Source organism: Hippocampus comes, unplaced genomic scaffold, assembly GCF_001891065.2.
Source record: "Hippocampus comes isolate QL1 unplaced genomic scaffold, H_comes_QL1_v1.1 scaffold50, whole genome shotgun sequence".
NCBI lineage: Eukaryota > Metazoa > Chordata > Actinopteri > Syngnathiformes > Syngnathidae > Hippocampus > Hippocampus comes.
The window spans coordinates 40832-48084 of record NW_017805122.1 but is presented as its reverse complement, the minus strand read 5'-3'; the positions used below and the strand labels follow the sequence as shown (position 1 = coordinate 48084).

At 46.9% G+C, this 7253-nt stretch overlaps 1 protein-coding gene and 2 long non-coding RNA genes across 5 annotated transcripts in view; 1 reads left to right on the top strand and 2 right to left on the bottom strand.

Annotated features, from left to right (window-relative positions):
- The window catches only part of hivep1 (HIVEP zinc finger 1), a 39666-nt gene that overhangs the window by 17860 nt on the left and 14553 nt on the right, over positions 1 to 7253 (bottom strand). The gene's annotated exons all lie outside the window — the stretch shown is intronic.
- Positions 1226 to 7253, top strand: part of LOC109513568 (uncharacterized) — a 40787-nt gene continuing 34759 nt past the window's right edge. The window contains exons 1-2 of the long non-coding RNA XR_002167803.1: positions 1226 to 1498; positions 4018 to 4168. This is a non-coding gene — a long non-coding RNA (uncharacterized LOC109513568). The remainder of the gene's footprint in view (positions 1499 to 4017; positions 4169 to 7253) is intronic.
- LOC109513569 (uncharacterized) overlaps positions 1827 to 7253 on the bottom strand; it is a 10008-nt gene continuing 4581 nt past the window's right edge. Inside the window, exon 3 of the long non-coding RNA XR_002167804.1 lies at positions 1827 to 1837. This is a non-coding gene — a long non-coding RNA (uncharacterized LOC109513569). The remainder of the gene's footprint in view (positions 1838 to 7253) is intronic.

Here is a 7253-nt window from a genome sequence, read left to right as displayed (position 1 = left end):
GGGGGGGGGTTGCTTACTGTTGCTTCAAGCACACCACAACATTTTAATCAATCAAGCAAACGCTCCAATTCCGATCAAACCCAACACGAGATCTGAAGAGCAAAACGGAAAATGAAACTTTGAAAAGTACGCAGGATGCCTCACGCTTGACTCTTGAGCGCTGAACAATCGCGGCTGGTAAAAATGTCACCGCAGTCGGTCCCATCTCAGCCGAGATGTTCCTCGCTAAGGCAGCGATACCCGCGCTGTGCGTTCAGGACGGAAGCAAAGCTGAAATGCGACGACCTACAGTAAATCTGACCTTGCACAACACAAATCAGACGCCGTGCGCTTTACAAATAGGACAAAATGTTCGTTTCTTACCGCGCGCTTGGCTCACGTGTCATGGAAATAAACAATCGAGTGTGTCCTTTTGTTCGTGACCAAGAAAAGTCAGTCCATACATGCCTCTCTGTCAAAACAGTCACAGCTGTGTTTCCGCCCTATCAGCTGGTGGAGCGCTGCAGTGGTTTTGGGGCGTTGCCAGCGGTTTCCTCAGAATAATGTGACGAGGAGGGGAATTCCTGTAAGGCCTCGGAAAAGAGGAGGTGGAGCGAGGAGGTGAAAGGGGGAGGGATTGGAATGCGGGCGGGATGGAGGAGGGGTTTGCTTGAACATAGCAGGCCGGGTGACGTCACTAAAACCGGCTTTGGCACCCTCCAGGGTATCCTTTCGCTTGGCCTCCCTCCCGCCTTGTTTGTCCTGACGAGGGCGGGACTTAATGTTCCCCGCCAAATGCCGGTTGCCCAACAGTTTACTCAGTGGGTATGAGGAGGCTGGCGAGTTTTCTCTTCCCTTTTTTTATTATGACTTGGTCGTTCTAGTCCCCACTTTGTGCATCTTGTCCGACCTAAAAAAACAAAAAACGAGGGGTTTCTTTGAAATATCCTATGCTTAAAAAACCCATCTTAAAATTGACGCTCGGTGACCACTTCATTAGGTACACCTTCAGAGAAGTATCGAACAGCAGTCCGCCAGTGAGATGTTTCTCAAATATTTTGTTTAAATACTACAGTATTATACAAAACCATATTTTACATTTTTTTTCTTAACCCTTTAAAACTGATAACATGATAAGCTGTCCACTGTAGTAACCGCTGTCCCTTAAAGGGTTAAATAGACTATATTAGGTGTATGGCCACCGAGTTAAAAATATTTTTGTTTGATATTTAAAAACATTTTTCTCTCTGGCCACCCCATCGTTGCTTGAAGAAAAAAGGAAAAGAAGAAAGCGCGGCCCAAAGTAGGCGAGACGTCACACACCCGTCCGTCTCTGTGTGCGCTTTGGCCCAATGACAGATGAAGCGTGTCCTGAAAACAACATGGCACAGCTTTCCGTGTCTAAACTGGTCATGGAAATGCAAAATGGTGTGGAAAGAGTTGACTCAGGGAAGACTGAAAATACAAACGGAAAAGCCCATTAGGTCACTTTTTGATGGCTGGCCATTAGCTTTTAAAGGTAAAGTACAAGGTCCGTATTTCAAGTACTGTATGGTGCTCATGTGTTTCCCTTTAATGGTTTGGAAATCTTTTTTTTTTTTTTTGCTTTTGCTGCGTGTCAAATTGACCTTCCCGTTAAGCTGGAGTAGCCAATGACAAGGTTGGACTTGGAGTGGTGTTGCAATATTGTTAGTCTGAGCCCAAGTCAGTTATTGACCTCTCCAGTTGAACTCCCACAACTATGCCGAGTGTCTCCAAAAAAAAAAGAGGAAGAACCCTTCGCTTTATTTTCAGATTAGTTATGTGAAATTGTGCGGCTTTCACAAGCAGCCCGCAAGAAGAGCTTCACAAACATTTTCTCAGCCTAGCGTCAAAACAACATTGGTGTTTTGCCGTATCATTGCTAGGAAATCCATGTTCATGAAAAAAAAACCCAAAAAAAAAAATGTCAGGAGCAACATTTCGCTCTGTAATTATGTTGGTCCGAGCAAGAACATCAAGTTTTTGTTGGCAAACAGAAAGTACAAACAAACGGTGACTCAGAGTTTACAATAAAAGGAATTTCTGCAGCCTTTCGGCAAGGAGCAGAAAAAGTGCAATGGGAACGTCTGCGTTCATTGTATGAGCACACTTGTTGGGGTCTTGCCAGGTACAAAAAAAAAAAAACAAAAAACCCCAGTCCCTGACAGGGCTTGCTTTTGCAAATCCGAAGGCCTCAACAGCGAGTGTGCGCAGCTTGAGGTACTGTGTGACTGGTGGCTTTCCAAAAATAAACTTGCCTAATAACACACATAAGAAAAGCACCAAGTGGCACGCAGACCAAACTCCTGCGGGGAACTTCTAACCTGAGCCAATGCAGGGGAAAGAATGCATTTAACTACTGGCTAGCCACCCGGTTAAAATGTCTGCTGAGACAACTCAGCGGAGAGCCGAACCAACCTCTGCCCAAGTCCCGTTAACTGTTTTCGGAAAATGTGTCAGTGCCTGAACGTGTCGTGTTCAGGACGTTCGCTGAATTCTGCCGTTTTGATTAAAAGAAAAATGTCAAAAAAATTGAATGGGTTCTACATTGGACCCTGCTTCGGGCCTTTTTTTGCGGTCATGCAGCTTTTGCATTACCAACAAACAGACCATCAAAACCCAAATTTCCAAACGCCTTGAGTTCAAGAATACTGGAATATTGCGCGGAGAATAGACAGAAACTATTCCGACAAGGAAATTGGAACATTTTTTGCACACTTCCTGAAGAAGAAGAAAAAAAACGCACCTCATTTGTCCATTGGATCGGAGTCTGACTGTTCTCCGAAATGAAATCTCAAAGCACACTTTGAAAGCTGGCAACCGCGGGCCAACAGTGGATGACGGTAATTTGTCAGTGACGGATGCAGAATTCCCAAGCGTTGACATAACGGCGTATGATCCAAGCGACGCATTGTCGTCAACGCCGAAGCGATTTCTCCGGTTGTCAGATCCGCCTCTGATCTCGGAATCTAATCGCGGTGCCATCTTCGCAATGGAAGAAAAGAACTATTTCAGCGAGAGAACTCTTAATTAGATCGGGGGCTTATGAGGCTCAGCGGCGGTGAGAATAAGACGAGGTAATGAGGCTACACAGGAAATAAGGATCTAAATGTTGCGAGGTCATTGATCAAGTTACAAAGCCGACGTCAGATCCTGCTCAGGTTCAATCTCCGGCATCTTGGCCCCCCAGCTTCTCCCCCAAACCGCCACCGCCGCCACCTCCGCTTCCTCCTCCTCCAGTGTTTAGATTACAAAATGAGACTCTCTCAACCATCAAACTTTTGTCCGTCGGCCCCCTCCCGCTACCCGCCATGGGAGGGAGGGGGGGGGGGTGAAGATGTTGATCAGAGCTGTTGTGTGCGGAAACGTGTGCGACACGTCAACAGCGCAAACCCCGCCTAGGGTTTAATTTCAAGCAAATGTCCCTTTATTCCTTCTCCTTCCATCGACTGAAAAAAAAAAAAAAAGTATGTCCTCATTTTATGACAGTAGTTAGATTTGACTGTCATGTCTACCGTGTGTCATTGAAAGTAGTATTGATTAGTACGGCTTGAATGGGCTGCAAGCGTTGTTTCCAAATCAATGGAAAGAACGACGCAAGCGCATGTATAACGGGGAAAAAAAATCCGACGCTCTGAGTAACCGGTGCCATACTTCATCCCTCTGTTCTGCATTAACGCTCCCAGTTTGTAACATAGCTTAATGTTACCGATAACAGCCTCAAACAACAACAACTCCGATGACATCACGATTACATCAACAGCCCCGCCCCAAGCAAATCAAGTGCAACTTGAGCGGCAATGTTTTCAGAACATATGGCCACACGATCCTTAAAAATACTCTATTGTCCAATGAACCGGCAAACTTTTCACTGACAAGAAAGCTGACAGATTATTTTGCAAGAGAGAGCGAAGAGGCAAAAAACACGCGGACGCTTTTGAAGTGACTTTGTTGCAATACATGGTTAGCCCGTCCGTCCTATGTTTCATGACAGTGTTGCTGTCATCCTGTCTACAGACACCCGCGGGCGGCTCAACAGACCCCCGCCAGGTTTTCCCGGCACCGCTCGTAGGCTCCCACCGGTTTGTGTCTCCGGGGATGCCATCGCACAAGCTCCATCGGAGCTCTGACAAATGCTGAAGTGACAGCAGCCGAAGCCGTCAGGAAGGTAAGAGATTTTCTTTTTCTGGCTCATTGGCATTGTGCTCACTCATTGTGGGGGGGGGGGGGGGGGATGTATCGATGTGACCCGAGACAACATTTGTAACATGTCAAAATGACCAAAACTGTCCTGCGCATTGGGAAGCAAACAAAAAAAAAATTAAAAAAAATAAAAAGGCAGGTGGGAAAATGGGGGAATGAGAGGTCAAGTTGTTGCTGGTTTGTTCGATGAGGTGCCCCAACAGCCAATCACTGGCAGGATTTGTTTGACAGGTAACAAAATGACGTCATGAAATGAAGCAAATGCTCCTTTTTATATTTTAAAGTATGTGATGTTATAAATGAATGCCAATGAAAAATGTTTTAAAATCGACTTCTTTTGTAAGCGAATGTAATTCGTCGCAGAGGGGCGCCACATTGGCTCGGGTGAGCCTGGATAAAGCAGGGAAAAAAAAAAACAACAACAAAAAAAAGTCAATCTTGACCTTTGCTCTGTTCCTCTCGGGTACCTCATCTTCCTCCAGTGATGATGTTCCCGCCCACCTCCGCGCCACTCTCCGTAGCTACTCTGCCGTTGCCAGTGGGCATGAGGTAACATGACATAACGGCGTCGTCGAGCCCAGAGAGAGAGAGACATGGCGTTCCCTCACCGTCTTCGTTTTGCCTCCCACTCTTTTGCTCATTTTCATCACCCCTCATTTTCCACCTTGTTCCATTCCTCCCACCCCCTCACTCAATGTCTCGCATCCTGCCTCCTGCGCTCCGCTGACCGCTCTTCTCTTTGGGACATCAGATGTGCTGATACAGGATCACGCCTTTGACAATACCGCGATGAGAACGCAAATTCATTCAGTTTGGGGGGGAAAAAAAATTGACAAGTGTCAGCCATGAGTCTTTTGTTTGACTTCATCTTACTTCCCTCAATTGTACAATCGAAGTCTATTCTGATATTAAGCCACTCAGCAGGGAGTTGCTAAGTCAGCCTCATGACCTCATGGAATATGGACAAAGTCAGAAGTGTCTAAGTTCGGATCTGCTCTATCTCTGGACCGAGCTGTTGCATAATGCCGACAGCTCATCTCGAGCCGCTGCAGCGCGCGGGCTCATCCCGTCCTCCCCGCTCACGTCGTACGTCAGCCGCAGCTGCCCGGCCCGAGACGAGAGGAACGCGCCGCAGAGACCCAGACGGGTTAGCGAGCCGGCCGTAGCCGTCAGCCCGCCGGCTGACATTATTGCTACACGGGGGGGGGGGATGAGGCAAGAGGAAGGATGCGCGAGGAGGGGTCATTTCCTGTCTGATGAATGTCATGGTTTCTCAACAAGACGCTTCATAAACGTTGACATTTCGTGATGTACTTTTGGATTGCCCGTTTGAGTCCAAATACTCGACGGCAAGAATCTAAATGTACAGCCGAAGTGGAAAGCAAATACTGTATCACAAATGTTGACGACTATTAAGTTTGGGTTACTCATTAAAAAAAAAAAACTACAATCTGCGGGTAAAATATTTTTAAAAATAAACTGTAACAATAACATTTAGTTTGTGTAGCACTTTTGATACATTTTAAAAAAAGCAACTCTTTTTAAAGATGAAAATTTGAAAACAACAGTGAGGACTTAACCACAACGAGTCCAAGAAATCGCAAACTACAGCAAAAGATGAAGTGGGAAAAAAAATGACCAACTGCAGCATATTCATCAGCTAAATGGCTGCGATGCTGCACATGAAGCGCCTGACGCCAAACTGAGAGAAGCTCGCTGATGACGAGCCGCACAGAGAGAAGTTCCACACCATACCTGTTGTTCAGCAGTGCGCCAAAGTCGTCTGGCGGCTCCTCGACAGCGACCGACGGGCAAGCCGGCTGGCGGCGGTCCCTCGCAAAGTCAAACGTGCTCACACGGGGCGAACACCTGACATTCCTGACCATTTCCTGGACCGAAAATCTCTTGACATTCCCGGGGCCTGCTCTGTCTTCCGCCAAAAGAATGGATATCGTTAAAAAAAAAAAAGTGTCAATCTGTAAATTAAGGAGAGGAGCTAAAATGCCACAAGAGAGGCGAGCGTCTGGATGCCGTCTGCCACGAGAGACAAACACTCACTAATACGCAGCTGCGCGTCTGAGCCGAGATTTCACTCCTCACTTCTGCCTACTGTCACCACAGCGAACCGCACTTCTTTCTCCTCCCTGCCTGCCTGTCTGCCTTTGTGTTCCTCCTCAGCCCTCTCCTCCTCTCCTCTCCTTGACCCTTTTTTTTTTTTTAAATCACTTCCCAAAAATGAGGGAAAGCCCTGCCTGCCTGTTCACAGACTTCCCCAAGCTGTGAAGCGATGATGCCTTCCTCCCTTTAAAAAAAAAAAAAAATTCAAAAAGGTGGAGGGAAGCTCTAAAAATAAAATCAAAATTTCTCAAATATGAATAACTGGCTCTCACCCACTGTCAACATCAGATTAGCCACTAACCTACTTGTTGCCCACAACCTCCCACGCCCTCGCGGCGGCTATAAATACTCATCTATCCCTGCGCATTGATCCCTCTCGTGTAAGGCAAGCGAGGAATGCTGGGGGTGTGGGGTGTGGGGGGGCCGCAATGAGCGCGTTGGGACTAATACAAGAAAGAATTAGAGGAAGAAATTGAAAGACAAATGATCGATAGAGTCAGACAAGAGTGTAGGAGGTGTCATGGACCGCCTCCACATCAACACCGGACAGCAGTTGACATGACTGTGAGGTTTCACAGCATCAGGCGAGGCTTCCATTTTGACAACCTAAGCCAACAGGGGAGACGTAACGAAAATAGGAGATTGTTGTCACATGTTCTAAATCTCCAGAACTTCCTTCAGTGTTGCCATCAGAAGAATCTGGGTCTCTTTTGGCTAATTCAATGAATCACTGGTTGATTTATTTATCTTTTTCCCCCCCCGACATTAGCGCAAGTGTCATTCACGACATCGCGGTAGCAAACGCCTGCACAAAGTAATGATGACACTTCACACCCCCCCCCCCCCCCCCCCCCTCTCTCTCTCTCTCTCTCTCTCTCTCTCTCTCTCTCTCTCTCTCTCTCTCTCTCTCTCTCTCTCTCTCTCTCTCTCTC